At 44.0% G+C, this 26,000-nt stretch overlaps 1 protein-coding gene across 1 annotated transcript in view; it reads right to left on the reverse strand.

The window, feature by feature from the left end:
* The window catches only part of LOC137350578 (nuclear receptor ROR-alpha A), a 1,041,882-nt gene that overhangs the window by 1,015,051 nt on the left and 831 nt on the right, over positions 1–26,000 (reverse strand). The gene's annotated exons all lie outside the window — the stretch shown is intronic.

The raw sequence follows: 26,000 nt of genomic DNA on the forward strand, positions 1-26,000 counted from the left end.
GTATCATTGCTTTAACCACTCCATGTGGCAGCAAGTTTCACATTCTCACCACTCCCTGGAAAGCTAATTCCTCCTAAATTTATTATTTGATCTGAGAGTGACTACTTTATATTTATTTCCCCTTGTTCTGAACTCACTCACAAGTCAAAACGATTTCTCCGTATCCATCCGATAAAAATCCTTCACAATTTTAAAGACCTCCATCAGGTTTTCTCTCAGTTTTCTCTTATGCAGTGAAAACAGCCTTTGCTTTCTAAATCATCCCAAAAAGTTGCATCCTTTCAATTCTGGAAACATTCTTCTGCAGCATTACCAGAATTGAGAGGACGCAACTCTCCAGTACTTTAGTATGCTTTTTGTCGTGTATAGATCTGAACTAGATTTATTTCTATAACTATAGAAGATAAGGGATGATTTGCTTTCTAGGACTAGTCAAGAAACACTTGCTTCACCGTCCCAGGGCAGAAGCTTTAAAAACTTCTTTCCAAATGCTTTCACAGGAGATGTACACCCTCCACCACTTCCACAGCCCTTTACAAAGCAGAATCTCTGATGTCAGCACCATCATGGCAGCTTTAGGAAGTAACTCAGCATGCACACATATACTCTACAGACATCACACTTTGTTAGAGATGCAAAACCATAGAATCATAGAAGTTTACAGTGCGGAAGGAGGCCATTCAACCCATTGTGTCCGCAACAGCTGACAAGGAGTCATCCAGCCTAATCCCATTTTCCGACTCTTAGTCCGTATCCTTGTAGTTACGGCACTTCAAGTGCACATCCAAGTACTTTTTAAATGCCGTGAGGATTTCTGTCTCGATCACCCTTTCAGGCAGCAAGTTCCAGATCCTCACCACCCTCTGGTGAAAAATGTCCCCTCGAATTCCCTCTAAACCTATGTCCCCTTGCTATGGACATCTCAGCCTAGGGGAATATGGCCTTCCTATCTACTCTATCTAGACCCCTTATAATTTTATACACTTCAATTAGCTCTCCACTGAGTCTCTTCTGTTCCAAAGAAAACAACTCTAGCCTATCCAATCTTTCCTCATAACTAAAATTCTCCAGTCCAGGTAACATCTTCATAAATTTCCTCTGTACCTTCTCTAGTGCAATCACATCTTTCCTATAATGCGGTGACCAGAAATGCATACAGTACTCAAGCTGTGGCTTAGCCAATGTTTTATACAGTTCCAGCTTAACCTCCCTGCTTTTATATTCTATGCCATCTTAAAATATTGTACTCCTCAGCCACACTTCGAACCTCCATTCCGAATCTGACAGACAGTTACAGTACTGAAACAGGCCCTTCGGCCTACCGAGTCTGCGCCGACCATCAACCACCCATTTATACTAATCCTACATTAATCCCATATTCTCTACCACATCCCCACAATTCTCCTACCAGCTACCTACACTAGGGGCAATTTACAATGGCCAATAAACTCCACACAGGCAGTACCCAGAACCAAACCCGGGTCGCTGGAACTGTGAGGCTGCGGTGCTAACCACTGCCGCCCATTCTGCTAACATCTCAGTCCAAACAACTATTAAAATCTGAATAACATATATCCCTGGTTCCATAACAGCAAATGAACCAAGATCTTAAAATGACACAACTCTAGCATAGCAGAGTAGCCCATTGCACATTACATGCTATAACACTCTTGACCCTTACATAACAGATCATCCGACTTACATACAACACCATGGAACATCTGCTACATATATTGAATGGTTTGCATACAGTGTGAATTTTCTGTAAAGAGCACAAGTACTTCCCGTCACACTTCAGACATTACACTTTAACATATCTTCTGACTCATCGTCAAAAACACGACAGAAATCTGCGAGTGTATTTACAAAAGAAATTACGTCTGTGCACACTTTCCATCTAAAAAAGCATACTTTCTGCTGAAACAGTTTTGTCACACTTTTGTCAACTTCACGGTGATAAATTCCTATGCCCACATTTAGGCTGGGATTTTGTGAGGCCCCCCAGCCGGGATTGGTGGGGGGGGGCAGGCATGGTGTATCGCGACAGGTGAGGGGGTGGGGAGCAATAGGCCCGTCGCCCAGCTATCTTCCCGGGGGCGGGGTAGACCTACGACAGCTTTCCGCCCAGAGGCCAATTGAGACCCATAAGTGGCCTAATAACGGCTAATTAAGGGCCTCTTCCCACTGCCGCTGGGATCTTACCAGTGGCGGGTGGTCTCCGCCACGTGAGGAGGACTCCTTGCAAAACAAGGTGCCCTCCCTGCGGACTTGGTGGGGGGGGGGCGGGGATCTCTACTTCGTGGGTAATTTGTGGCTCACAGAGGACCCCCACAGGGAACAACTTAACCCCCCTCCTGGACTGCACGACCACCCCCCTCACCGGGGCCTTCCAAACTGGCCCCACCGACCCCGCCTCAACTATCTCTGTTCCGGGGTTCCATCGCTGGGCCTGGGTCCGAGGCCTCTGCAGTACCGGCAGTGGCCACCGCTCCCAGTGGCACTGCCCATACTGCTGAGCTGCCCACTCTCCGATTGGTCAGCAGCTCTTGGAGGTAGGATCTCCGTCCCTTTAAAGTCTTTAAACAGAATGGGGACCGCACCTCCAAAAACTTTGATTCATAAAGACCGGAGGATCGCTCTCGGGGGGGGGGGCACCAAAAGGCAGAGCCCTGCCTCTAGCTTTAAATCCAGCCCTTATTATGGGAACCACCCAAATAAATGTCACTGTAATTACATGCTGCTGTCAGTGATGGCACCACAAGACCTCTCCCAGCTCCTTAAACTGGCCAACAGAAAAACCTCTACACTGTGACCCATTCTACTTCTCTGATTGCGAAATTGCTGTAAGGTTTTCTACTGAACTATGAATAAAACAAACTTAAAGCATTGTATGAAACTACCGGCAGAACACAAGACTTTAAAATGGGGATATTTTTACAAAACAGGATTTTAAAAAATATTCTTGGGACTCCTTATGCCACACTTAGTCTGAGACTGAAGGCAGAGAGCAGTCAGCCTGTTCCCAGCCTCATACAGTGCTGTGGAACCAGGCAATGGTACTTGCAGGAAAGATTTCTTTGATCACTCTCCCTCTGATTTGCCCTCGACCCTCGCCATACTTGAACATTTGCAAAACTCTGTTGATCATTTCCTAACTCATAAGGTCCTATTCATCCATCATCGCTGTGCTTTATGACCTAGATTTCCTTCCAGTCCAGTCTCAATTTTAAAATTGTCATCTTTGTTTATAAATCCCTCCATGTCCTTACCCCTTCCTTGCACTGTAACCTCCTCCAGCCCTACAACCCTTCAAGATCTCTGTACGCCTCTAATTCTGGCCTCTTGTGCATCCCCAATTTTCATCATTCCCCCAGAAGCAGCCAAATTTTCAACTGCTTCTGGAATTCCCTTCCTAAATCTCTCCATTTCTCTACTTCTCTCTCCTCATTTAAGATGTTCCTTAAAACCTACTTCGTTGACTAAGCTTTTGGCTCCCTATCAACATTTCTCCTTATGTAGCTCACTGTCAAATTTTGTTTGATAATGCTCCTGTGAAGCACCATAGGATGTTCTACTAGATTAAAGGTGATGTACAAATGAAAGTTATTGTACCATGGCAAACCTCTATCACTGAAGGTCTGCTCCAACACATTAACCCACTCACACCTGATCCACTCACAGATACCTAAATACTTGACCCATTCGCAGACACCTCATCCCCGGAATTAATTGGACCAGAGTATTGAGTGGTGTATAACTCATATTAACTCCAGCCAAGCTGAATCCAGCCACCATCCAAACCAAAGTTTGATTCATTCTTCAAAGCAGTTGATGCTGAAAGATGTACAGGTTCATCCTACTCCCCATTTCGCCCTCTGAAATCAAAGCAATCCTCACTTGACATCTGCAACTTCTCATCTGTGCTCAGACCCAGCTCTGTCTCTCTCTGTTTGTCTCTCTCGCCCCACACCCCACCCCAGAACTGTTGTCTCTCCTCATCTGTTATAAAATCCTCCTTTAGTATTGTTCCAACTTATGTAGAAATGAATCCAAGAATCCTGTAGCTGTGCAAATTCAGACATTATAAGTACATGTACTGACCTGCAGTATCTGGTGAGCGGATGCCTGGGAATCTGTGCAGATCCAATGTTCAGTATATACTCAAGGGCATTCTAATATCACACGCAGCCAGAATGCTGGTGGATATTATTTAGCATACAAAATATTTTCTCTCATATAAACAATTAAAATTAACCTTCTGTAAATTTCTAGTGATTGCTCCAAAAAAAAAATACAGGAACCAAAAACATTAACTCAAACCGTGGAATTAACTACACATCAGAATCTGCTAAGACTTGGGTTCACAGTACTGAACTGCTGTTGCAATAATCCAAGAGTTAGAATACAGCACAATGACCCCTAGATCACTCCTACTCTGGGGACACTCATTATTTTTCTGGGCTGCTGGAGGACCAGAGTAACGACATGGTTTGGATGTCCCAGATACAATAACCCTACTATTTTCTGGCATTCCATTTGATTGTGTCAAGGACAATTTTATTTCTGTTTTCCTTCTGCTTTCTTTTATTCCGCATTTAATTTGCCTTCATTGCCACCTTTTAATTTCTATTTTTTCCAACAATTTCTTCAAAACACATAGAGTTAGAGATGGCTGCAGGGATGCAGACTCCAATCCACTTTAACAACCATTTGTCCAAATTTCAGAAAATAATCCAGGTGGGAAACAGGCCTCTTACTCTCTGGTAACAGAGTGTCCTCCTCCCACCCCACTTTTTCCATTCTTGGCTGCATATTAAAGAACAACAAAGTTTGTCAAACACACACAGGTCTTCTTGAAGCATTGCAGTGAAAATGTGCTGTCTTATTCACATGGGACATCATCTCACTAATAATGTACAGTTCATAGAAACATCAGAATAGGAGTAGGCCATTCAGCCCTTTGAGCCTGTTCAGCCATTAAATCAGATCATGGCTGACCTGCGTCTTAACCCCACCCTATCTGCCTAGCCTCTGACGGTCCCGCTGCAGTGATGAAGGTGGCTAGGCGTTTTTACCCTCTGAACTTTACTGATTCTTTTGAGTTCATGAAAGTGATCAATGCCAAGAACATCTACCATTTCAGGAACTCTGTCAGCCACCAGCCCAGATCAGCATCAGGTCCTCTCGGCCCTGACCTTACAACATGCCTTAATACCCACCTTAGACACTGCTATCCTGTGATATTCCTAACCCCCCACAGCCAATTTTATGACCTCTGAGGGAGAGGGTCAAGTTATACTAGGTGCACTATTGTGTTCTGTGCTTCAGCCTACTAGGAACTGAGACCAGGCTCTCTAAACTCATATTATACAAGTCACACCCCTTAGATTAACTACCTTGAATTCAGCCAGTGGTCAGGGACAGGAGGGTGTGACTATGAATGAGGAAGGTAGATGGATCCAGGAGGTAGTGTTGCAGGAGCCTCAGCCCTTGTCCAACAGATTCAAGATTCCTACTCCCTGTGTGGACGTAAGCAGAGACTGTAGGGAGGATGAGCAAACTGACCATAGCACCGTGGTACAGGAAGCCATTCAAGTGGGAGGAGAAAAGAGAAATGTAGTCGTAATTGGGGATAGTATAGTTAGGGGCATAGACACTGTTCTCTGTGGCCAGGATTGAGAGTTCCAAAGGCTATGCTGCCTACCTGGTGTCAGGGTTCAGGATATCTCATCTGGGCTGCAGAGGAACTTGGAGTGGAGGGGAAAGATCCAGTTGTCCTGGTCCACGTAAGTACCAACAATATAGGTAGAATGAGGTTAGAGGTTCTGCTGAGGGAATATGAGCAGCTTCTTCTTCTTTGGCCTGCTTGTCTCAAGAGACAATGGGTAGGCGCCTAGAGGTGGTCAGTGGTTTGTGGAGCGCGCCTGGAATGGCTATAAAGGCGAATTCTAGACTGACAGACTCTTCCACAGGCGCTGCAGATAAAATTGGTGTCGGGGCTGTTACACAGTTGGCTCTCTCCTTGCACTTCTGTCCTTTTTTCCTGCCAACTGCTAAGTGTCTTTGACTCGTCACTCTTGAGCAGCTAGGGGCTCAATTAAAAAGCAGAACCAAAAAGGTAGTAATCTCTGGATTACTACCTGAGCCACAAGTAAATTGGCACAGAGTCAATAAGATTGAACAGGTAAATGCGTGGCTCAAAGACTGGTGTGGGAGAAATGGGTTCGAATTCGTGGGACATTGGCACCTTTACTGGGAAAGGAGAGAGCTTTTCCAATGGGACGGGCTCCACCTAAATCATGCTGGGACCAGAGTCCTGGCGAATTGCATAACTAGGGCCGTATTTAGGGCTTTAAACTAAATAGTTGGGGGAAAGGGTTCAGTTGCATGGAAAATTAGGAAGTTAAAGGAGAAGGTAGGAGTGCAGGTTAGTGATGAGGCTGATTGTTACCAGAAAGTAAAAGAAAGGGACAGAACGTGTGAACGTCATATTGCACCAAGGAATCGTACAAGAGTAGGGAAATTTGATAACAGAACAAACTTAAAGGCTTTGTATCTGAATGCACGAAGCACTCAGAATAAAAATAATGAGTTAATAGTGCATATAGAGACAGATGTGTATGATTTAGTGGCGATTACTGAGACGTCGTTGCAGGGAAACCAGGTTTGGGAATTTAATATCCAAGGGTACTCAGCATTTCGGAAGGATAGGCAGGAAGGAAAAGGAGGTGGTGTAGCTTTGTTAGTAAAGGAAGAGATCAGTGCTGTAGTGAGAAATGATATAGGCACTGGTGATCAAGACATAGAATCAGTCTGGGTAGAAATAAGAAATAGCAAGGGAAAGAAGACCCTGGTGGGAGTAATCTATAGGTCTGCAAACAGTAGTTCCGCAGTGGGGCACAGTATAAACCAGGAAATACTGGGGGCTTGTAAGAAAGATACGGCAATAATCATAGGTGATTTTAATATGCATATAGACTAGATTAATCATATTGGCAAGGGTAGCCTCGCGAGAGAGTTCATTGAATGTATTAGAGACTGTTTTTTGAAGCAATATGTTGTGGAACCAACCAGGGAGCAGGCTATTCTAGATTTGGTATTGTGTAATGAGGTGGGATTGATTAATGATGTCATAGTTAAGGATCCTCTAGGGAAGAGTGATCATAGCATGTTAGAATTTCAAATTCAGTTTGAGGGCGAGAAACTGGAGTTCCACACTCGCGTTCTGGAGTTAAACAAAGGTAATTACATTGGCATGAGGCCAGATTTGGCCCTCGTGGACTGGGCAGGAAGACTGAAAGGTAGGATAGTTGATGAGCAGTGGTAGATGTTTAAGGAGATATTCAATTCCTACCAACTAAAATATATTCCAGAGAGGAAGAAAGATTCTAAGAGGGGAAAAAACATCCATGGCTAAGCAAGGAAGTTAAGGATAACATAAAGACAAAAACAACAGCATATTTTATTGCAAAGGCCAGTGGCAGGCTGGAAGATTGGGAAACTTTTAAAGATCAACAAAGAGTTACTAAAAAAGTAATAAAAAGAGCCAAGGTAAATTATGAAAGAAAACTAGCGCAAAATATAAAAACAGATAGCAAAATCTTCTAAAAGTATATAAAAGGGAAGAGAATAGCTAAAGTGAATGTTGGTCCTTTGGAGGATGAGACTGGGGAGTTAATAGAGGGGAACAGAAATGCTGGAGACTCTAAATCAGTATTTTGCCTCAGTTTTAATGGTGGAAGGCACGAGTTCCATCACAATAGTAACAGGAAATGCAGAGGTTATAGAAAGGGAGGAACTTAGAACAATCATCATCACTAGGGAAAAAGTACTGAGCAAACTATTGGGATTGAAGGCAGACAAGTCCCCAGGGCCTCATGGCCTGCATCCTAGGGTCTTCAAGGAAGTGGCAGCAGAGATAGTGGATCCATTGGTTATAATATTACAAAATTCCCTGGAGGCTCAGATAACGCCCTTATTCAAAAAGGGAGGGAGGCAGAAAGTAAGGAAACTATAGACCAGTTAGTTTAACATCTGTCGTTGGGAAATTGTTAGAATCCATTATTAAGGAAGTAATAACAGGGCATTTAGAAAGTCAAAACGCAATCCATCAGAGTCAGCATGGTTTTATGAAGGGTAAATCATGTTTGACTAATTTGCTAGAGTTCTTCGAAGCTGTAACAAGCAAAGTGGATAATGGGGATCCTGTAGATGTAGTGTATCAGGACTTCCCGCACAAAAGGTTAATACACAAGGTAAGATCACATGGGGTTAGGGGCAATTTATTAGCTTGGATAGAGGATTGGCTAACCAACAGAAAACAGTCTTTTTCTGGCTGGCAAGATGTAGTGGGGTGCCACGGGGTTCGGTCCTCAGGCCCCAACTATTTACAATCTATATTAATGACTTGGATGCAGGGATAGAAGGTACTATAGCCAAATTTGCAGACGACATTAAAATAGGTGGGATAGTAAGTTGCAATAAAGAAATAAGAAATTTACAAATGGATATGGATAGGTTAGGTGAATGGGCCAGAATTTGGCAAATGGAGCTTAACGTGGATAAGTGTGAGGTTATCCATTTTGGTCAGAAGAATAGAAAGGCAAATTATTATCTAAATGGAGAGAAATTTCAGAGTACTTCGGTGCAGAGGGATCTGGATGTCCTCGTGCATGATTTACTTAAAACTAGCATGCAGGTACAGCAGGTAATAAGGAAGGCAAATGGAATTTTGGCATGTATTGCTAAAGGAATAGAGTATAAAAGTAGGGAAGTGTTGCTGCAACTGTACAAGGCGTTAGTGAGACCCCACCTGGAGTATTGCATACAGATTTGGTCCCCTTACTTGAGGAGGGATGTAGTTGCATTGGAGGCAGTTCAGAGGAGGTTCACTCGATTGATTCCAGAGATGTGGAGTTTGTCTTATGAAGAGAGATTGAGCAGTTTAGGCCTTTACACTGAGTTTAGAAGAATGAGAGGAGATCTAATTGAGGTATACAAGATGATTAAGGGGATTAACAAAGTCGATGTAGTGTGTATGTTTCCTCTTGTGGGGCAATCTAGAACGAGAGGTCATAGTTTTAGGATAAGGGGTAGCAGATTTAAAACAGAGATGAGGAGAAATTACTTCTCTCAAAGGATCGTGAGTCTGTGTAATTCACTACCCCAGAGTGCGGTGGATGCCGGGACATTGAGTAAATGTAAGGAGGAGATGGACAGATTTTTAATTAGTAATGGGTTAAAGGGTTATTGAGAACGGGAAGGAAAGTGGAGTTGAGGCCGATGAGATCAGCCATGATTGTGTTGAATGGCAGAGCAGGCTCCAGGGACTGAATTGCCTACTCCTGCTCCTTGTTCTTATGTTCTTTACTGCCAACAGACATGAAGAGATATGCATCCCAACAGTCGACGCTGTATTCAAACCTGGGACCCAGAGATAAAACAATGCTTTGCTACTCCATTGCCCTATAAACCCTTCCCCTATTAAAACTATCTGATGTTAAACATACCAAACTTTCCAGGTTACTAATTTACACCAAATTATGAAGTTCAAATCAATTTAAAATGTACTTGATCAAAGTGTTGTGTGGCTGGTTGACAGTCTCCTTTATGTCGCACTCCTCCAATTCTGGTTTCATGCGCATTGCCGATTTCCTTCGTTCCACCATTGGTGCCCGTGACTTCAACTGCCTCGGCTCAAAGCTCTTTAAACCTCTCCTCTCTACCCCTCTCTCCTCCTTTGAGATACACCTTAAAACCTACCTCTTTGACTCAGCAGCTGGTCACATGTCTAATGTCTACTTCTATGGTTCTGTGTCAAATTTTGCTGATAATACTCCTGTGAAGCGCCTTGGGAAGCTTCATTATGTTAAAGGTGCAATATAAATGTAAGTTGTTCTTGTCATTGTAATTTGCACACAATGCCACCCAATAGCTCAGTGGTTATTTCACACACTTTTATATCTGAACCATAATGTTTCATGGACCACCAACAGAATTGCTACTTTTTTTTTAAATCAGTATAATTGGTTTGTAGATTTATTTAGAGTCTATGTACCAGTTGTGTTGACCCAGAAAACAAGTAGCTTTAGAAAGAAAAAGAAACAAACTGCACTCCTTTCCCCAAAAGGCAAACAGTCCAACTTCATAGAAATTACTACATAGAATAGGTCAATCAGTCCATCATGTCTGTGCTGGTGCTAGCTTTTCAATAGAAGCTATCCACCTTAATCTAATTCCTCTGTTCCTGCCCAATGAATTTAGATTTTTTTTAAATGCAATAAAAGGGTGATCTAAGAATACATGTATTTTTCTATTTGGAGGTTGAAGGTGGGTGGAATAATCATTTAACTTACTGCTAACATTTGAGAACATTAATGTCTGACAACAAAACTGAGTGTTGCCTTTACCTCTGCATCTGAATCTGAAGTAATGCTGGATTGCCCTGCCTGGGTTGGAGTTTCTGCACAATATCAGAGAAATCTGGATGGAATTGAATAAAATAGCCCTAAAGATTGCAGAATTTTAAAACACAAGTGAGTTACACCCATGATTACTTTACACTAGTATCCGTGAACTTTTACACTGATTCAAAAGAATATTTGCCCCAAGCGGTTCCCACTCAGAAAACTGACCATGCCTGCAGGTTAGATTTTTTTTTATTTGCTCATGGGATGTGAGCAATGCTGGCAAGGCCAGCATGCCCATCCCTAATTGTCCTCGAGAAGGTGGTGGTGAGCTACCTTCTTGAACTGCTGCAGTCCATGTGGTGTAGGTACACCCACAGTGCTGTTAGGGAGGGAGTTCAGGGTTGTAACCCAACGACAGTGAAAGAATGGCGATATAGTTCCAGGTCAGGACAGTGTGTGGCTTTGAGGGGAACTTGCACATGGTAATGTTCCTACGCTGAGTTAGATAGATTTTTGATAGACAAGGGAGTCAAGGGTTACAAAAACAAGAAATGCTGGATTCACTCAGCAGGTCTGGCAGCATCTGTGGAAAGAGAAGCAGAGTTAACGTTTTGGGTCAGTGACCCTTCTTCGGAGTTCCGAAGAAGGGTCACTGACCCGAAACGTTAACTCTGCTTCTCTTTCCACAGATGCTGCCAGACCTGCTGAGTGAATCCAGCATTTCTTGTTTTTGTTTCAGATTTCCAGCATCCGCAGTATTTTGCTTTTAGTCAAGGGTTACGACAGGAAAGTGAAGTTGAGACCACAATGAGATCAGCCACGATCATATCAAATGGCGGAGGAGGGTTGAAGGGCCAAATGGCTGACTCCAGCTCCCAAGTCCTATGTTCCTATGCATCTGCTGCCTTGCTCTTCTAGGTGTTAGAGGTTGCTGGTTTGAAAGGTGTCAAAGGAGCCTTGGCCAGTTGCTGCTATGCATCTTGTAGATGGTTCACACTGCTGCCGCTGAATGCCAGTGGTGGAGGGAATGAATGCTTAAGGTGATAAATGGGGTGCTGATCAAGCAGTCTGCTTTGTCCTGGATGGTCTCAAGCTCCTTGAGTGTTTTGGAGCTGCACTCATCCAAGCAAGTTGGGAGTATTCCATCACATGCCTGACTTGTGCTTTGTAGATAGAGGACCGCTTTGTGAGTCAAGAGGTGCAGAATTCCCAGCCTCTAACCTGCTTTTGTAGCCAACAGTATTTATATGGCTGGTCCAGTTAAGTTTCTGGTCAATGGTTACTGTTGGGGGATTCAGCAATAATAATGCCATTGAACGTCAAAGGGAGATGGTTAGATTCTTTCTTGTTGAAGATGGCCATTGCCTGGCACTTGTTTGGTGGAAATGTTATTTGCCACTTATCAGCCAAAGCCTGAATGTAGTCCAGGTCTTGCTGCATGTGGGCGCAGGCTGCTTCAGTATCTGAGGAGTTGCAAATGGTACTGAACACGGCACAGTCATCTCCAGACAGCTCTACTTCTAACCGAATGATGAAGAGAAGGCCATTGATGAAGCAACTGAGGATGGTTGGGCCCAGGATGCTACTCTGAGAAACTCTTGCAGCAATGTCCAGGGACTGAGATGATTGACCTCCTACAACCACAAGCATCTATCTTTGTGCTGGCTGTGATTCCAACTAATGAAGAATTTTCACACCACGCCCCACCTTTCCCCCCCGCCCCGCCCTCCCATTTCCCATGGACTTCTATTTTTCTCAGGCTCCTTCATGCTACATTCAGTCAAATGTTGCCTTGATGTCAAGAGCAGTCATTTTCATCTCATCTCTGGAGTTCAGCTCTTTTGCCCATGTTTGGACCAAGGCTGTAATGAGGTCTGGAGCTGAGCAGCCCTGGCAGAACCCAAACTGAGCATCAGTGAGCAGGTTATTGCTGAATAAGCACTGCTTGATAACACTGTCAATGACACCTTCCATCACTTTGCTGATGATTGAGAGTAGACTGATGGGGCAATAATTAGCCAAATTGGATTTGTCCTGCTTTTTGTGGACAGGTCAGGTGGATACTAGTGTTGCAACTATACTGTAACAGCTTGGCTAGGGGTATGACTAGTTCTGGAGTGCAAGTCTTCAGTACTACGGTTGGGATGTTGTCAGGGTCCAAAGTCTTGGTTGTGTCCAGTGCTTTCAGCTGTGTTTCTTGATATCATGTGGAGTGAATCCAATTGGCTGAAGACTGGGCATCTATGGTGCTGGGAACCTCAGGAGGAAGCCAACATGGTTGTAAATGTTTTATCCTTGTTTTTTACACTTGCATACTGGGCTCTCACATCAGTGAAGATGGGGATGTTTGTGGAGTCTCCTCCGGTGTTTATTTGTTTAATTGTCTACCACCAGAGATGACTGTTCACTTAAAATGGGTGAGACTAACAAATCCGGAGCCCCCCGAATGTCAAGGGGGTTAAAGGAGAGGATAAAGAAAAAGTGAAGCTTATGACAGATACCGAGGGCTTAGTACTACAGAAAACCTAGAGGAGTATAAAAAGTGTAAGTACGACATTTAAAAGGAAATTAGGAAAGCAAAGAAAGGACAAGAAAACATATTGGCAAGTGAAATCAAGGAAAACCCAAAGATTTTTAGAAATATATAAAGATCAAGAGAAAGAAAGAATAGGGCATATTAGGGACCAAAAAAGGTAATGTGTTGTGTGGAGGCAGAGGATGTTGGCATGGTGCTTAATGAATACTTTGCATCTGTTTTCACAAAAGAAAGGAATGATACAGACACTGCAATCAGGGAGGAGGAGTATGAAATATTATATGAAATTAAAATAGTGAGAGAGGAAGTATTAATGGGTTTAACATTTTTGAAAGTAGATAAATCCCCAGGCCTGGACGAAATGTATCCTATGCTTTTAAGGGAAGCCAGAGAAGAAATAGCAGAGGCTCTGACCATCATTTTCCAATCCTCTCTGGCTACAGGCATGGTGCAAGAAAACTGGAGGACAGCCAACATTGTACCCTTGTTTAAAAAGGTAGAAGGGGATAGATTGCGTAATTTCAGGCCAGTCAGCCTAATCTCGGTGGTGGGAAAATTATTTCAAAAAATTCTGAGAGACAAGATAAATCTTCTTATGAAAGACACGGATTAATCAAAGACAGTCAGCACAGATTTGTTGAGGGAAGATCGTGTCTGACTATCATGATTGATTTTTTTGAGGAGGTGATAAGGAGGGTCATTGAGGCTGGTGCATTTGATGTAGTCTATATGGATTTTCGCAAGGCTGTAAATGAGGTCCCACATGGCAGACTGGTCACAAAAGTAAAAGCCCATGGGATCCAAGGCAAAGTAGCAAGTTGGATCCAGAACTGGCTCAGAGGCAGAAAGTAAAGGGTAATGGTTGATGGGAGTTTTCGTGACTGGAAGGCTGTTTCCAGTGGGGTTCCACAGGGCTCAATACTAGGTCAAATAAAAGCAAAATACTGCAAATGCTGGAAATCTGAAATAAAACAGAAAGTGCTGGAAATACACAGCAGGTCTGGCAGCATGTGTGGGGAGAGAAACAGAGTTAATGTTTAAGGTCAATGATCTTTCTGATGAAACTCTATTTCTTAGTACGAGTTGAAGGCAAATTATTGGCCTGGTTAGGCTGCAAAAGGCAGAGAGTAGGGAGAACGGGTATGTACTCAAATTGGAAGAAAATGGTGTTCCACAAGGATCGGTGCTGGGAACTCAACTATTCATTGTATTTATGAATGACTTGGATAACAAAATAGAGAAACAGATATTCAAGTTTGCCGATGACAGTGTAGATAGGAGCAGAAAATTACAAAGAGACATTGGTATATTATACGAGTGGACAAAATGGTAGCGGATGGATTTCAACACAGGTAAGTGTAAGGACATCTATTTTGCACCAAAAATGAATAGATCTGAGTATTTCTTAAATAGTGAAAATCTAGGAACACTGGATGTGTAGAGAGATTTGGGGGTCCATGTATGCAGGTCACTAAAAGGTTGTGGTCAGGTACAGAAAATAATCAAAAAGCTTATTGGAATACAATAGAGAGGACATTTAGCTACAGCTGTACAAAGCCCTGGTTACAGCACATCTGGAGTATTCTGTGCAGTTTTGGGCATTAGACCTTAAAGAAGGATCGATTGGCCTTGAGAGGAGTGCAGTGCAGATTCACCAGAATGTTACCAGAGCATCAATGGTTAAATTATGAGGAGAGATTACATAAACTAGGGTTGTATTCCTTGGAATAAACAGCAACCACTTGCATTTATACAGCACCTTTAACATAGTAAAATGTCCCACGGCGCTCATAGGAGTGGTATCAAACTAAATTTGACCCCATCCAAATAAGGAAATATTAGGTTGTGACTGAAAGCTTGGTAAATGAGGTAGGTTTTAAGGAGTGTCTTAAAGGAGGAAAGAGAGAGATACAGAGGGGAACAGTTTAGGGAGGAAAATCCTGAGCTTTCTTTGTTCTTTTGTGAGATGTGAATTTTTTTTATTCTTTCATTGGATACATGCGTCGCTGGCAAGGCCAGCATTTGTTGCCCATCCCTAATTGCCCTTGACAGCTGAATGGCTTGCGAGGCCATTTCAGTGGGCAGTTAAGAGTCAACAGCATTGCAATGGGTCTGGAGTAACATGTAGGCCAGACCAGGTAAGGACAACAGATTTCCTTCCCTAAAGGACATTAGTGAACCAGGTGGGTTTTTACAACAATCGACAATGGTTTCATGGCCATCATTAGACTAGCTTTAAATTCCAGATTTATTAATTGAGTTCAAATTCCACCTTCTGCTGTGGTGGGATTCGAACCCATGTCCCCAGAGCAATACCTGGGTCTCTGGGTTACTAGTCCAGTGACAATACCAGTATGCCACCGCCATTCTGGCGCCGAGATCGGTGTAGGTGGTCCATCTGGTTTTATTCTTATTCAACTCTTCTGATAGCGGTTTTGCTACAACTGAGTGGTTTGCTAGGCTATTTCAGACGGCAGTTGAAAATCAACCACATTGTCGAGTTTCAGCCAATTACACTTGTTCAGAGGTTTTAATCACATTGCACCCAGAACCTCTGGCACACAGGAACCTGTGGTCACATGAATCCAGCATTAATCACCTGTACCTGCAGTCAATTAAAGCCTGACCTGGTCTATTTCATCTGCTGCTGCAAATACTTTAAATTCAGTTTAAGTTATTTTAAGTTCAGTCTATTACATCAGAGTGGGACACATCGTGTGACTTCAAATGATTGCTGGTCACAGGTCTTATATATGAAGAGCAGATTAAAGCAGTCAATTGAAGCCAATTGAAAAGTCAGACCAAGAGCATTAAATCAGCCAGTTAAAGACTGGTTCAGTTCCTGGTAATCCCACTGCTCTCTGTGATGCTGGACAACACAGTGTTCCAATCGATTACTCTGCTCAATTGTGCTAATTTATGGGAGATTTTATGTTCAGGCGCACATTAATAAGTTTGCATGGAAACTTGAATGTAACTTCACCTCAACAAAACCAGTGCAGCATCCAACCCATTCTGGGTGAATTTTAATAGTTGCATCCCAAGCAGAAACCCCAAGCCCTTCTTTCATATTCCACCAGCACGACATAGTATAATCCAACTATTCACTTATTCAGAGTTTATGTGGCAGCATGACATTAGAAGAGGCTGTCTGGTACCACTACTGCTGCACATTGACTGCAGTGTAACAGAGACCCAACCTGGAGCAAGTTTTAAACTTTAAAAATAATGCAGCAATGAACTGAACCACCTTTAAGGCTTCATTGATTGAAAGAGCCGGCTCTCAACAAACCTCAACAGTCAAAGGCCAGTCAGCAGAACCTGCACTCACTGCCATCTATTTACACCACTTAAAAAATGGTACCAACTGCAGCATACATAATTAGAGTGAAAGAAAGGACTTTCACATCCTCAGAATGTCCAACAGCACTTTATGGTCAATTACTTTTGAAGTATAGTGATGTGAAAGCAAACAAGGTAGCTAAATTGCTGCTTGTGGGCCCTTGTTGTTTGCAATGAGATGAACCAATAGCAAATTATTTTTGGCCAGGACATCAAGAGAACTCCCCTGCTTAAATAGTGCCAATCTAAGTGGGCAGATGCTGCCTCAGTTTAATGTCTCAGACTGAAGAACAGTACCTCTGGCAGTTCAGCGCTCCCTCTGTACTGCACTTAAATGGCAGCCTAGATTACAGTCTCAAGTGAGATCTCATAGTATACTAGTTATGTTACTAGACCACCAGCACGGAGGTTATAGCATCGTACAGCATAGAAACAGACCCTTCGGCCCACCATGTCCATGCCGACCATAATGCCTATCCACACTAATCCCACCTGCCTGCATTAATTCCATATCCGTCTATGCCTTGCTCATTCAAGTACTTGTCCAAATACCTCTCAAATGTTGCTACTGCTCCTGCCTCCACCACCTCCTCAGGCAGCTCATTTCAGATACCCACTATTCTTTGTGAAAAATTTACCCCTTTGATCCCCTTTAAACCTCCTCCCTCTCACCTTAAATCTATGCCCTCTAGCTTTAGTCACCCCTACCATGGGAAACAGACTCTGGCTATCTACCCTATCTATTACCTCTCATAATTTTATATACCTCTATCATGTCCCCCCTCTCAGCCTCCTTCGCTCCAGGGAAAACAGACCCAGCCTATCCAATCTCTCTTTATAACTCAAGCCCTCCAAACCAGACAACATCCTTGTGAATCTTTTCTGCACCCTCTCTAGCCTGATCATATCTTTCCTGCAGTGCAGCGACCAGAACTGCACACAGTACTCCAAATGCGGCCTAACCAACGGTATGTACAACTGTAACACGACGCCCCAACTCTTGTACTCAGTGCCTCGGCTGATGAAGGCAAGCATGCCATACGCCTTCTTCACCACCCGGTCTACCTGTGTTGCCACTTTCAGGGAACGCACCCCAAGGTCTCTCTGCTCAACAACACTCCCACAGGGCCCTGCCATTCACTGTATATGTCTTGCCCTGGTTTAACTTCCCAAAATGCATCACTTCGCACTTGTCTGCATTAAATTCCATTTGCCAATCCCTTGCCCACTTTCCCACTTGATCTATATCCTGTTGTAACCTTATACAACCTTCTTCACTGTCCACTATACCACCAATTTTGGTGTCATCTGCAAACTTACTAAGCATGCCCCCTACTTTCACATCCAAGTCATTAATATATATGACAAACAACAGAGGGCCCAGCACCGATCCCTGCGGCACACCACTGGTCACCGGCCTCCAATCTGAAAAACAACCTTCCACTACCACCCTCTTCCTCCTATCACCAAGCCAATTTTGTATCCAATTTGCTACCTCACCCTGGATCCCATGTGTTCGAACCTCTGGACCAGCCTACCATGCGGGATCTTGTCAAAGGCCTTGCTAAAGTCCATGTAGACAAAGTCCATTGCCCTGCCCTCATCAATCCTCTTGGTCACCTCCTCGAAAAACTCTATCAAATTCATGAGACATGATTTCCCACGCACAAAGCCATGCTGACTATCCCTAATCAGACCATGCCTTTCCAAATGCATATAAATTCTGTCTCTCAGAATCTCTTCCAATAACTTTCACACCACTGATGTAAGGCTCATCGGCCTGTAGTTCCCTGGCTTATCCCTGCTGCCCTTCTTAAATAAAGGCACAGCATTAGCTATCCTCCAGTCTTCCGGTGGCTAACGATGATACAAAAATCTTTGCCAGCACCCCAGCAATCTCCTCCCTTGCATCCCATAGCATCCTAGGATACACCTGGTCAGGCCCTGGGGATTTATCCACCTTAATGCACTTCAAAACCGCCAACACCTCCTCCTTTGTAATGTTGGTATGCTCCAGGATGTCGCTGTTTCCTCCCTTGAACTCACTAGCTTCCATGACCTTCTCCCCGGTAAATACAGACGAGAAGTATTCATTTAAGACCTCGCCCATTTCCCGTGGTCCCAAAGTGCTCCCCCACTGACATATCAACCACCTGCCCATCCTCATTTCCTCGGAGGAGGTCGAGTGTAGCCCCTTCTCTAGTAGGGCCATACACATACTGCTTCAGAAAACTATCCTGGACACACTTAACAAATTCTTCCCCATCTGATCCCTTAGCACTTAAGCAGTCCCAGTCAATATTAGGGAAGTTAAAATCACCTACTATTACAACCCTATAATTCCTACACCTATCTGTGATTTCCCTACATATATGCTGCTCCACTTCCCTCTGACTATTGGGGGGCCTATAGTATAATCCCATCAAAGTGATCACCCCTTTCTTATTATAAGTTTTACCCATATGGCCTCGCTGGACATTCCTCCCAGGATATCCTCTCTAAGTACTGCCATGATGTCCTCCCTAATCAATAGTGCAACTCCCCCTCCTCTCTTACCTCCACCTCTGTCACGCCGGAAGCATCGGTACCCCGGAACATTGAGCTGCCAGTCCTGCCCATCCCTCAACCACCTTTCCGTAATTGCTATTATATCACAATCCCATGTACCGATCCATGCTCTGAGTTCATCTGCCTTACCTGTAAGGCTTCTTGCATTAAAGTAAATGCAGTTTAGCCTACCAGACCTTCCACGCTCCCTGTCCTGCCCCTGCCAGCCTGCCTACTGGACTTGCTCGCTTTAACCTCTAAATTTGCCTCAACTATCTCATCGGAGAGACTACTACTTTGGGTCCCACCCTCCTGCAAGACGAGTTTAAACCCTCCCAAGTTCACATCTCACATTATGTAGCTGACTAATGCTCTCATGGCAACTTCTACAGAGCTGTCAACTGTTGCTCAGTGGTAGCATTCTCATCTCAGAGTCAGATATTATCAAGTCCCATTCCAGACACTCGAGCTCAAAATCTAGGCTGATGCTTCAGCTGGTCATTATCACATGCTGTTTATTGGACCTTGCTGTACACAAATTGGCTGCCACATTCCCGAAATTACAACAGAGACTACACTTCAAAAGTTGCTGTAAAGTGCTTTGGGATGTCCTGAGGCATCATGAATAAACACCATAGGCAAAATGCCATCTCAACAACTTAAAAAAATTTGAAATTAAGAAGTGGCCACAGCTGCTGAGCCACTATCACAGAGGGAAACCTATCCACAGCTGTGGCCAAATAGGTGGGTAGGGCCTCAAAGCGCCTCCAGGCAGCTAGCCTGTTCCCAACGCTGGCAGGGGGGGGGGGGGGCGGGGGGGGCAGGGTAGGGAATTCCAGTTGGCCTCTGATAATTGGCCTTTCACTTAGCTTAATGGCTAACTGCTGCTTGCAGGCGAGTAGCCCTTGTGCCCTCGATCCAGCCTCTGAGAAAATGGTGCCAGCATACTGGCTGGTGGCATGAAGTTACATGCCCACCCACCTCTGTTCTTGCCCTCATTTCGAGGTGAAAATTCAGCCCCTTATGTCAGCTATGTTTCAGTGGGTAGAACTCTTGCCTCTGAGTCAGAAGGTCATGGGTTCAAGTCTCACTCCAAGACTTGAGCACAAAAATCAAGGCTGACACTGCAGTGCAGTACTGAGGGAGTGCTACATTGTCAGAGTTGCCATCTTTCAGATAAGATGTTAAACTGAGGTGCCATCTGCCCCCTCAGGTGGACTTGAATGCCTTCTGACTCAGAGGTGAGAGTGCTCCCTACTGAGCCATGGCTGATACCTAGAAATTCCTCCACAGCCATGCTCTACTGCACTCTCCAACTTCCTCCAACCCTTAATCCCATTTCGCCCCCTGTGCTCCTCAGACTTTGGTCCCACTCCAGAGACTTGAGCTCAAAAATCTAGTCTGACGCTCCAGCGCAGTACTGTAGAAATGCTGCATTGTCAGAGATGCTTTCTTTCAGATGAGACATTAAACCGTGGCGCATCTGCTCTTTCAGTTGGATGTTAAAGATCCAATGGCACTATTCGAAGAAGAGGAGAGGTTAACCCTGGTGTCCTGGCCAATATTTATACCTCAATCAACATCACAGCAACAGATTATCTGATCATTGTCACATTGCTGTTTGTAGGTGCTTGCTTTGTGCAAATTGGCTGCCACATTTCCTACATTGCAACAGTGTCTACATTTCAAAAGTACTGCATTGGCAGTATAGTGCTTTGGGACATCCAGTGGTAATGAAAGACACTATATAAATGCAAGTCTTTTTTTTAATATTTCTTTAAATGTTGCCTTGTCATCCACATTATAATAACAAAAAGGTGCAGGTGTGGACCTTGAACCCACAACCTCCTTTTCTGACTCAGAGGTGAGAGTGCTAACAATTGAGTCAAGCTGACATGGTGTACAAAAATCGAAAGCAAAAATCCGTTGCACAGAGTTTGCTGCATAATGTACAGAGATTACAGGGGATCCAAATAAATTGCAAGATCAAGCCTGCTCTTTATATCAATGGACTGTCACATCATGTATGTGGATCATATCAATGTTCAGTAAAGTGCCTTTTATTGTTTATTTATTTATTTAGAGATACAGCACTGAAACAGGCCCTTCGGCCCACCGAGTCTGTACCGACCATCAACCACCCATTTATACTAACCCTACATTAATCCCATTACCCTCTCACATCCCCACCTTCCCTCAATTCCCCTACCACCTACCTATACTAGGGGCAATTTATAATGGCCAATTTACCTATCAACCTGCAAGTCTTTGGCTGTGGGAGGAAACCGGAGCACCCGGCGAAAACCCACGCGGTCACAGGGAGAATTTGCAAACTCCACACAGGCAGTACCCAGAATCGAACCCGGGTCACTGGAGCTGTGAGGCTGCGGTGCTAACCACTGCGCCGCCCATGTCTCCCATGAACATGTCAAACTCAATGGAAACTGACAGAAATATTGCACATTTACTTCTTTTTTTACTACCCAGAAATCCTGTTGTCAATATTATGTCAGCTTTATAATTTTTAAGTGAACTTACCAATAAAATCTGTACACGTCTATTCAAATAAAATAGATTAGAACAGTGGAATAACTGTTGGAGAATATAATTTGCTATAAAACATGCAGAAAGTCTAAACACCACACTTCAATTTGGTTCTAAATGTCAGCCCAAGTACACGGGATGCTCTAGGTAAAACAGGGTGCTCTAGGTAAAACAGGGTGCAGCTTGATTCTTAATTCTTTGCATACTGCAACAGTACTTCTGTACTTTATAACAAACAGGGGGCTCTCGGTGATATGAGTCTGCCTATAGATTGAAATCTGGTTTAGGTATTAGGACCAATTTGTGGACCAGTGAATGTTATAAAATGGTTACATATTAATGTAACATAATATAAAACTTTATTAACAGATATAGTAGAAATGGAGTGACAGAGAGGTACAAACGGTACACATGCTGTTAGCCAAATGGCTCCCGAGTAACACCATGATTTAATAAGGGTTCATCTCAGTGAATCTGGCTTCCGCAGTGAAGATCATTTTCATACTCATACACTCCGCCATGTATCCGCAACATAAAAAACATTTTTGTCAATAAATGTATCTTTTATGAAATCACAGTTTTTAGATTACAAGGATGATACAGGAAAAAAAGATACAGAAAAGGCTTCCGCGCACGTAGATCACAACCAGAACATGTTTGTTTGCTAAAAAATATATTTTTATGGAATTTTAGGATACTGTACATCTCTCTGATTGCCAGACACCATTATTCAGCATCACAAAGTCATAAGGTTTCTTTCAGCAGATTCGAGATGAGTGCTCAGTGCGAGATCCCAAATCGACGGGGTTCTGCTGGTATGTAGTGGGATGTTGACCCCGGTAAAATATGTCAATTCTGAAAGGGGTTCTCTAACCCCTTATATCAGATCTCATGCTTCATATTCACGGCGCTCTCGTATCATTGTGAAGATAACTGGCATCGGAGGTGGAACAAGAAACCTTAATGGGGTTCAGAAAGCGACGAGACAGGCGGACTTGGTTATTAGAAATGCACCAAGGGAACGCTAGAAAAGTGGGCTACATGGACCAAACGTTTTCTCCTGCCTGTAGTGTGTAACTGTCAGGTGCTGAAATTTATAGAGTGCATTAAAACATGATTTTCCGGAGCCCAAGATCAGCCTAGTTATCAAACTCATCCGAAGAAGGAAAGACGCGACCACGCTGCCTTATAGCGATGGATTCACAGGGTGCAGCCAGTATTATTTGTGTTGCCTCTTCCTCAGCTGAACTAGAACTTGTCTGAGTGAAGAGAGTAATTGAAGATTTGAAGAGAAGCATTTTCAACACTTCCAGTCAATGGACACGCTTAATATCCCCGCTTCAATAGCGGAATGTGAGGCACCAAACTGCAACTTTATTCTGTTCATAAATATCACTGTTTACAACCTACAGCTAATTACGAAATTATGACCACACCCCGTACCCACTAAGCAAATGCTGAATGATAGCTATTGAAGACTGCATCACATTGGGCCATCTGAAGATGTTGACCTTGTGCGCATTACTTCGCAAGGCAACTTGCTGAAGGGACCGCTGTTAAAGGCAAAGAGAAAGTGGCTCCACGATTTAAAGATGATTAAACAACGCTACTCATTCACTGGCCTGTCAAATGCAAGATTTCCTGCACCAACACAAAAGTCAAGATTTTTATTGAGGTGAATAGATTTATTAATGTAAATATGGACTCACGTCAAAATTGTATGTATTTACTACGATCCAAAGCAACACCAAGTTACCAATATTAAACGATATGCCACTAGCTATAATCTTGCAAACTCCACCCTTGGTATTCAATTCTTAAGTGTTATTAGGAATAGCCGTATTCGGAGTTTCCGTCATGATTTTAAACTGTGTACCTGGAAATATACAAACTCTCCTAAAATAGATGAGATAACATTATTTACACAAACCCAGGGATCTACCCTTTTTTCTAACTACCAATTAATCAGTCGAGGGATACTTCGCTTGGTGCCTGCTTTTCCCCCGAACCGGTCGGTGTGGATGTATTGTGTTAACCTCTACCTCATCAGTATGGATTAAAGTGTCAACATCTTCCTGATCGTAGCGTTCGACTAACCTTCACCTTAGTACTGATCAGTGCTCTATAACCCCATCCTCCACGACTGATGCAAAATCCTTACTTACATCGGTTGAATGTGGATTGTTGCCTCAGTGTTCCTCAGTTGGGAACGTGAATGTGGTCTGCAATCATTGAAGCATCATATAAATATGATGTGCGTCATTCTACACCAGAACACAATTGTGTTGAAAACATTCTGGATTCTGGTCTTCAATGCGCTCAGGATAGTAAACAACAAAGAGCAAAACAACTGATCAGAGTCGCAACGCAACACGGCAGACCCTCAGAATCCTGGATTCCACCGAGGTTAAAACAAATAAAAGGCTACAGTATAAAGTTCTCTGTCCAGAGGTTGTGGAAAGGATCGTGCTGCTATATGCACGGATTTCATCTTAACTAGTTTAACCAATATATAGCCAACAATTATTTTCTCTGCTAAAGCATTTAGCTCATTACACAGTCTCGACACCAGTATTTTAAATGGCATGTTCCTGTAATCATTCAGTCAGGTATCACTTTACCAACATATTATGACACTGGGACTTAGCTGGTCCCTGCTCTTCTATATAAATTATGGGGTATTTAAGAAATATGTCTTTTGTATTTCAATTTACATTAATCCAGAATGGTATCACACTCTGAACTGCATCACACACAACCTCAAAATCCAGAACATATACAGGCAATTTATTTAAAACACACCAGACTAATAAATTGAAGGGTTTCCGACTATAAATCAATCCAATCCTTAATACTCTCCCAAAAAACTCAGTAAATGCTCATTTTCATTTATTCAACCAAATGCAATTCCACAAAGTTCTTCCAAGTTTATCACAAAACCTCCCACCTTTCGATGGCAGTTGTTGCAAACAGTAGTCAGCAAAATGCAGCTGCTTTCACTGCCAATAAACAATTTGCAGCCAGAAATTAAAAGTCAGATAGGAGCTTGATGCCAACGGGTAGACTGTAGTCTATCAATAAAATAATTGCATCAAACACCATAACGAGGGGTACAGCGCCCGGTAAGAGGTACCAAATAATGTCATTGTCAGAACTCAAATATAACGAAATCAAGTCAACTTTCCAGAGAATGTCAGGTCATTTAGCACACTGCAAACAGCATTACATTTCAGACAATTTTTTACATCAATTTGCAATAAACATGTTTCAAAGTCAACGCTTGCAAAAGTATGGGATTCCATGTGAAGGCTGTTCAGTGAGCGGCAACTAAAGCTCCAGCCTAAATAATTTGTGTCGGTATTTATTACTCAGGCGTTTTTTTCCAGATTTGGGAATATCCCGGGACTCCCATCACCGTACGTTTCACAGGTGAAGGGAAGGTTCCTGTTTGCTGGAATTGTTCCACAGTGTTTAGCTGAGCAGTGAGCTGTCACTCACCTCCCCCACATCAACCACTAGTGTAAATAAACTTCAGCCACCCCCCGTCAGAGACAACAGCAAAGCGAAAGCAGTTGTTTTGAAACTGAGTATGCCAACGCCGCCCCCTTATTACTGTTACAGCATGGGCTGTCGGCCCAGCATCTCACTTCATGCTGCCAAATAAACCCCCTTCTGCAGGCAGACCCGGTCACGCCCAGGACAGAAAGTGGGCGGCCAGCTGTTCACAAGAAGCGCTCACAATTGATTCCCGTACACCGAATGTGGGTTAACGGGTCAGGACTGTCAGTCCGACCGATCCAGGCAAGGAGCCAAGCAGCCGGAGCGGCGTTTCCACTTCAATCAAGTCAGAGAGCGGGGAAGCTGTTGTACCTCCAAGGGTTGGATGGAGGGAGTGTGGCCAGCCCAGCATATAAGCAGAGATCGGCACCTGGCCGTAGACACCGAGCGGGGGCTAATTAGCTCCCAATCCACGCATACCCCGCCTTCCTGACCCAGGTTAACCCATACCCTCTCCTCCTGGCCCAGGTGATCCCATACCCACTCCTCCTGACCCAGGGGACCCCATCCACTCTCCTCCTGGCCCGGGTGACCCCATACCCACTCCTCCTGACCCAGGTGACCCCATACCCACCCTTCCTGACCCAGGTTAACCCATACCCACTCCACTTGACCCAGTTGACCCCATACCCTCCCCTCCTGGCCCGGGTGACCCCATACCCTCTCCTCCTGGCCCGGGTGAGCCCATACCCACTCCTCCTGACCCAGTTGACCCCATACCCTCTCCTCCTGGCCCGGGTGACCCCACACCCTCTCCTCCTGGCCCGGGTGACCCCATACCCACTCCTCCTGACCCAGGTGACCCCATACCCACTCCCCCTGATCCAGGTGACCCCATACCCACTCCCCTGATCCAGGTGACTCCATACCCACTCCCCCTGATCCGGGTGACCCCATACCCACACCTCCTGGCCCGGGTGACCCCATACCCACTCCTCCTGACCCAGGTGACCCCATACCCACTCCCCCTGATCCAGGTGACCCCATACCCACTCCCCCTGATCCAGGTGACCCCATACTCACACCTCCTGATCCGGGTGACCCCATACCCACTCCCCCTGACC

This window comes from Heterodontus francisci, chromosome 35 (genome assembly GCF_036365525.1).
Source record: "Heterodontus francisci isolate sHetFra1 chromosome 35, sHetFra1.hap1, whole genome shotgun sequence".
Lineage (NCBI taxonomy): Eukaryota > Metazoa > Chordata > Chondrichthyes > Heterodontiformes > Heterodontidae > Heterodontus > Heterodontus francisci.